Genomic DNA, 7,845 nt, shown 5'->3' on the forward strand with positions numbered 1-7,845 from the left:
TGGAATCGCTTGACAGCAGAGGCATGGAAGACCGCGGTATTGCGGCAGTACATACGTTCATCTATCTGGACTGTGTAGTTTTCTGTATGCTCATCAAAAGATAAGACTTTGAAGGGTCCTCGCCACCGGGGTTGCAATTTCTTGCTGCGTCCAACATTGGTAATGAACATGTTACCACGTACCATGAGCATATCACCTGGTGGGATGGGGACATGTTTGCGTCGTCGTTTCTGAGCAGTAGTGGTGCTTCGGAATTGGGCAGCTTTAACAGCTTAGAAGGCATAGTTCTGAATTGCTTGATGGTGGTTTAGATGGTCATCAGAGGCAGGGACTGAGGAGTTCTTAAATAGTGTTGTGGGTAGAAGGGGGTATTGATGGCCAAAGATGGCCTTGTATGGTGACATTCCCAAGGTATCTGAAAATCCGGCATTGATATATGCGGCCAGTTCAACAAGGGCTGGTTCCCAGTTGGTTTGTCGTTCATTGATCATGTTCCTAATTCCGGTCTTAACTTTGCGGATTTTTCGTTCTGCTTGGCCATTAGTCTCATGGTATCCAGGGGCAGCCATAATGTGGTTTATTCCGAGGGAGGTCAAGGTTTGCTTCCAGAATCTGGCGGTAAAGTGGGGATCAGCATCACTGACAATAGATAAACGGTACCCATGGGGGGTAAACAGGTATCGTTGGAGGTTATTCCAGGTGTCTTTGGAGGAATCGGTAACCTTCATTGGTATGAGCCATGTGTATCCAGAGAATCGATCCACAGCTACCAAGATGGTATCATATCTTGCTGACTTGTTGAAAGGCCTTGCGAAATCGATGGCGTAGGAATCGAATATTTCACATGGTAGTTGGAGGGTCTGCGCTTTCCCTTCAGGTAGTTGTGTTCGCTCCTTATTTGCCTGGCAGAGTTCACATTGTTTGACAAAATCGCGGAAGTCTTTTCGCATTTCAGACCAGTAAACATATTCTGAGGCATATTGGAGGTTGCAGTCCACACTATGGTGTTCTTTGTTGTGGATTTCAGTGATGACATATTCCCTAATAGTCATTCCATTGAACATATAGCCTTTCGGGATGTATAGGCAATGTTCACCATAACGGGTGGTGGTATAGACCATTCTGTTAGATATGTTGTAGGGTGCAAGATCTCCTTGCCTGGAGATATCCATGGCTTTGAAGTAGATTGGATCATGGCGATATCCTGCTATCATTTGGCTTCAAAAAGAGGAGGTTAATTCTTCTGTGGTTGATCTAACATCCCGTTCATCCACAATCAGGGATCCTCTTGTTGGTTCGATAGGGGCATCCTCCTCCTCAAAGGTTTCATAGAGTTGTCAGCGATGCTCGGGAATAGTAGGGGGTATGACCGAGACAATGGTTTCATTGTTGTATACTCGTAAGGGTCCACCATATAGTGGTCGTGAATCGATTATGGGAGGGGAGGATGGCAGGGCTGACTATGGGGGGTGTAAATAGGATATTACATCCACGTAGGCTGCTGCTTGTTCGAGTTCTTCAAGACCTTCGTATCGTGTTGGAACAGGATTAAGGGTATAAGGAGGTTGGGTCGATTCATCTTCATCGATCATCTCTTCTGCCCCTTCTGTGGTGTCGAAGCTGGTATTTTTGGAATCATCAGCAGGCATATAGTACAGTCGCTGGTATTTGTTGCCGAGCTTAATCTCAGTCTGGTGAAAAGGGCAGGTGTCGTAATAATAGTGGGACCAGTGGAGTCTGCTTTGTTCAAGCTCGTGAGGAGGGGTGCTGCAGAGCATACAATTGCCTTGCCATTCTTCATCAATGTCCTTTCCTCGTTCCGTTCCGGCAGCACTGTACATGGTGTAAGAGAAAGGATTGGAGGGAGTGGCAGAGTTGGCGGTAGCCTTTGATGGTTCTTGTTCATAGGAGGTGTCGTCAGGGCTGTCCTCACTTTGTCTTGTTTGGTCATGAACAAGAGGGGGATCTGCGAGATCTTGATTCTCATATAGGTGGGAGAGAGCATCAGCTAAATAGTTCGTTCTTCCAGGGGTATAGATGATTTTTGCATCGTATTTGCTGATTTCACCTATCCATCTTGTTCTTCTCCTTCCAGGTATTCTTTCTGTTTTAAGATGAGTGAGGGGTTGGTGGTCGGTAACAATAGTGAAGGTATTGCCAATCAGGATGTGGTTGAAAGCGGCGAGAGTATCAATCACAGCAAGAGCTTCCTTGTCTGTTGTTCCATAGTTCATCTGTAAGTTAGTGAGCTTCCTGCTGTGTAATGTCGCCAGTCTTGCCGTTTCATGGGAGGCCCCTTGCCCAACCCATGCTCCAACTCCAACATCTGATGCATCAGTAATTAGCCATATCGGTTCTGGTTTACTATAGTCGATAGGTTGAATAACGTTGGCATTTTTAATCAACTCCTTGATGTTGGTAAAGGCTTGGTCATGAGTGTGGGTCCAGACAAATTCTGCATTGCTGGTAAGGTCTGTGAGCAGCGCTGTCACAGTGGCATGGTGTAGTAGGAACTGGGAAATATAGTTGACTAGTTCTTGGAATCGTATGAGTTTCTTTTGATTCCGGGATGTCGACTATTCCGTTAAACAGGCTATTTTTCCAGGGACTGCATGTATACCTTCATCATCTATAACATGTCCTAGGATATCGAGTTTATTGGCAAACAGGATTGATTTGTTTCTGCTAGCGTAGAATTTAGCTTCCCTAAGTTTGGTACAAACCAAACCTATATGGTAGGCGTGTTCTATTTTGGTGTTCGAGAAGATGAGAATATCATCAATGTAGACCCAAATAAAATGGTGGAGGTATTCGCTCAGGAGGTTTTCCATAAGTCGCATGAAGGTGGTGGGTGCATCCATATCACCTAGTAACATAACTCGGCTAATGAAACTTCTGAAGGGTATTTTGAAACTGTTATAGCGTTCGCTTTCTGGATCAAACCTTGTTTGGAAGTAGGCATCGCTTAGGTTAATCTTACTTCGGAATCTAGCCCGTTCAACTGCATTTAGGATCTGGGTTTGGTTTGGGATAGCGGAGTTGTCCATAACCGTGTTTTCGTTCCGTAGCTTGAGGTCAACCAAGGGGCGAATTCTTTTGCCATCTGCTTTGGGTTGAACAAACATAGGAGCGGCACCTGGGGCTTCTGCCCGGTAGATGACTCCTCTTCTTTGTTGTTGGTTGATCCAATCACAAAGTGGGCTTTTGTATACGTCAGGAATAGAATAGGTAGGTTGGTTCTTGAGATTAGAGGGGTCTCGGAGGTGAATGTGGTGGTTCACCTCTCTCATATACGGTAGTTCTTCGGGTATTTGATCAGGGAAAACATTAGAGTATTCATCTAATACTCGTTGGGCAGTTGCTTCACAGACTGCGACTCGGTACTCTCCGCTTGTTGGCTTGCATGAGACTCTGACCTTTTGATCTGGGAAATCAATAGTTGATTCCCCACACCGGATTATAGCTTTGTGGCAGTTCAGGAATGGCATACCTATTAGGGCATTGTATTTGGCTAAATTTCCAACCAACATTTCCTGGGGGGGTAGCACTGCAGAACCAAGTCGAAAAGTCGCACTACAGGTTTTATGGCTTGTAGATCGTGATCCCTTTACTGCCATATTGACTGGTATGGGTTGGTTAAGGTCTCAAGTTGGGAGTCCATGGACAGAGACAAAGGCATTACTGATTATATCTCTTCCGATTGCGCCAGTGCCGAATAGGACTCGAGCCCTTTTGCCATTGATCAGGATAGTACCTTCCAGGACAGTGTGTGCTTTGAATGTAGCTGGAGGTCGAACACTGTTGCATTCCATATTGATATATCCGATATGAATCTCTTCATATTCGCTGGATTGGGTATTATCGCTTTCAACATTGTTGGCCAATGCCTCTTGCTTAATTGCCTTTCCTTTCCCCTTCTTCGTAGGACAGTTCTTTGCCATGTGTCCTGTTTTTCCACATTCAAAACATTGTCCTTTCTGCCGTCTTGATTCTTTGGAGTATTTTGTTTTCTTCTTGAAAACCCATAAGGTATCGTCTTCAGAGTTGCTGGAGGCTTTGTGCCATGGCTGGCTGTTCCTACTAGAGGATGTCTGTGTTTTGTAGGCCTTAGTCTCATGGAGAATGGCGTCCATTTCGTTCTGCTCTTGCAATTATTACTGCAATATCATCGCCGTCTTCCTCGAGTGGTTCTACTTCTCACCGGAAGGTAGGGTGCATAGTGTCGTAGAATCGTCGCTTCAGGATGTATTTGGAGATACTTCCTCTCTCCATCCGGTTCTTATACATCATCAGGCCCCTAGCCACATCGGTGATTCACTTAACATGCATTCTGTTAACTTACTGGAGCTAGTTGAATTTGTTGTATAGGAGGTCGTTGGTTATAGAGAATTGGAATTGGCCTTTCAGGTAATCGAGAACTGTAGTTCCTCTTAATCTTACATTCCCACTGTATTCCTTATAGCATTGATAGTATGCGTCGGTTGCCTTTCCTTCGCAGAATGATCCAATAATAAGTCCAGTTGTAGGGTCTTTCACATCTTTTCCTTGTAAGAGTAGGAAGTGTGAGAGTTCCGTCGCCCATTGGTTAAAAGCTTCAGGTTTGAGGTCTTTTCCTTCTCCTGTGAACTTCGCTGGGAGGTGGAGTTTAAACTTAGGGGGATCAAATGCTGCGGGTACCTCCTCTTCTTCAGGCCTAGCCCGAGATTTTCCTCCTCCAGAAGGCCCTCCTCCTGTGCTAGCCATATCTGATTCGCTACTGGCTTTGGGGTCGATTCTAGGTTCAAAGGAAGGCTTCTTTGCTGGAGTAGAAGGGAATTCTCCTGGAGGTTGTGTATCTTCCGTGTTTGCATGATCGTCCGGCTCTTTAACAGAGCGCCGGGGTTGTTTCTTTCTTGTAAGGTCTTGCCGTGGGATTTGTTTCCCACTCCTGGTCGTCAAAGACTCTATCTTGGATTTGAGACGAAGCCGAATATGCCATGATTCTGCCGCTTCTCTCCCCTAGCGTTCTAAGGTGGATATCGATAGGTTGATCAGGCCTAAATCCGAGGACAGGTTCTTAACCACTTGCTGAGGTTAAAAAAATGTAACGTGTTTGCAGGGTGCTAATCACGTTATCGGTAATAGATACCATAGTTGGCAGGTGGCCTGTTCTTCCAGAGAGGAGGTGAGAGCTGAGAACTAAAGGAGGCTTCGAGGGTGTACTGAGGAACAAAGAAGTAACCGTTCAACCAAGTATATTGAAATACAGTTTGTCGAAGTCTGCCTTTTCTATTGTAGAAACAGGCGGTCTTTAAATACACAAATCTGTTCATGTCTAGCATGAACGAAACTAATCAAAGGTATCAATCGATACACTTTGGTAAAACTCCTTAAGTATCAAAGCGATACTTAAAACAAAACATAAAACAAAACCAAGTATCAAATGATACTTAAAACAAACCAAGTATCAAAGCAATACTTAAAACAAAACATAAAACAAAACCAAGAACCGAGTACCCGTACCGGTTATATGCAGGATATCTTTTTCAGAGTTATTGTAGGGCTTGTATCGTGGTTGCCTATTGCTGCTAGTGGAGGCCTGTGTTTGTATACCTTGGTTTCGTGAAGGATGGTATCCTTTCGTTCTGCCCTTGCGATTATTGCTGACATATCATCGTCATCTTCTTCCAGTGATTCTACCTCTCACCGGAGGGTAGGGTGCATGGTATCATAGAATCGTTGTTTAAGGAGGTAGCTAGAGATACTTTCTTTCTTCATTCGGTCCCTATATATCAGGAGATCGGTAGCTACGTCTGTAATTCTTTTGACATGCATTCCATTGACTTGGTGGAGCTGGTTGAATTTGTTGTATAGGAGGTTGTTCGTGATAGAGGATTGGAATTGACCTATTAGGTAATCAATAACAGTGGATCCTCTTAATCTTACATTTCCACCGTATTCCTTATAGCATTGATAGTATGCATTGGTTGCCTTTCCTTTGCAGAATGATCCAATGAATAGTCCAGTTGTAGTGTCTTCCACATCTTTCTCTTGTAGGAAAAGGTAGTATGTGAGTTCAGTTGCCCATTGATCAAAGGCTTCAAGTTTGAGTTCCTTTCCTTCTCCAGTAAACTTTACTGGAAGGTGGAGTTTGAACTTAGGGGGTTTGAATGTTCTGGGTACTTCTTCTTCTTCAGGCCGAGTCCGAGATTTTCCTCCTCGTAAGGGCCCTCCTCCAGTACTAGCCATATCTGATTCGCTACTGGATTTGGGGTTGATCGGAGGTTCAAAAGATGGCTTCTTTGCTGGTGTAGAAGGGAATTCTCCTGGATGTTGTGTGTCTTCCATGTTTGCAGGTTCTCCCGGCTCCTTAGAAGAGCGCTGTGGTTGTTTCTTTCTTGTAAGGTCTTGCCGTGGGATTTACTTCCCACTCCTAGTTGTTAATAACTCTATGTTGGTTTTGAGACAAAGCTGAATGTGCCGTAATTCTGCTGCTTCTCTCCGCTAGTGTTCTTAGGTGGATATTGATAGGTTGTATGATAAATAGATGTAGTCCACGAATGCTCAGACGTGGAATATAAATACCGAAGAACCTTCCGAGCTTTAGATATCATCAAGCAATGGAGAAGAGACCTTAACAATATAATAATGTTTTTACGATTCTACCCTACTTTACCTATTTTACATCACTCCTAGTAGTCATAAACTAAACGAGCAAAGTCTGAGCCTTCCTAGATAATCTCTGTCTACAGAAACGAATCTCAATTGGCCTAGACAACTTTGAAGTCTATCAAGTTGTCTCCGCCTAACAGTATATTATTAGATCTCCTTGTTACCAAGGCTCTCTAATTGGTTAGCACTTGCATGAGTTCTATTCACACTTTCAGTGAAGTCATTGATATTACGGTTGGCCTAGATACCCTTGAAGAACTACCCTGAACCAATTCAATTTTCCACCCACCGATTAAGGTACACTTGGCATTCTTTCAGTCAAGTATTTTCAAGTCAGTTGAAGCTTTCAGAAGTACCATTTTTGTTACAAGAAGCTCCTTCTTGGTATACTGACACCAACTTAGTTTCTACAGAGGAACAATTTCAAAGAATATACGAAACCTGGTATGGACCAGAATTTAGTTGGAAATCCTTCCTTGACTGGAATACCAGTAAGGAAGGTTCTATTAGCAGCAGGTTCTCTGCTACTATACCTCTAGCGTGGAGACTTGGAACTCATCTAAACTCCCATTAAAACCTATCTCCTCCTACAGCCTCACAACACGGCCAGGACACCAAGTGTCCAGCCGCATATTCCACTTAAACGGAAACCTCCCAGAACGCGGGCTTCCTAGGCCGCTTACAAGAAAAAGAAGCTCGCAAATGAGCAAGAGAGATGGCTCAACCTCCCAAACAGATCCTTCCAGGAGAACCAATGGATACCTCGAGAGATGGTAACTCTACAAGCTTTGGTTATTCTTCCTCTCTCCCTCCCGCTCTTCGGAAACCTATTGGAGGACAAGAGGGCAAGGCTCACAGTATTCCTCCATCCTCAAGAGCCCCTTCTCCCACTTCACGATCTACCACACCATGTCTAAATACCCATGCAGCAGATCTCGTAAGACTTGCTGCTAGGGTAGGAATTGTTATAGGTCAAATCCGACAAGATATATCAACCAGTATTGATACTGCCAATATTGCCTTTGACACCCTATCAGCAGATTCTAAAGCCAATGCATGAGGACTGATAGCAGTCCAGCAACGATTGTTGGAAGGACAAGACATACATGATAATGACATTGCTATTATGTTATGTCAATGTACAATGGTAGAAGCGAATGTCCGAGAGATCCAAGAAAGGATCAATAGGGAGAT

The sequence above is a fragment of the Tuber melanosporum genome (assembly GCF_000151645.1).
Source record: "Tuber melanosporum whole genome shotgun sequence assembly, scaffold_161, strain Mel28".
NCBI lineage: Eukaryota > Fungi > Ascomycota > Pezizomycetes > Pezizales > Tuberaceae > Tuber > Tuber melanosporum.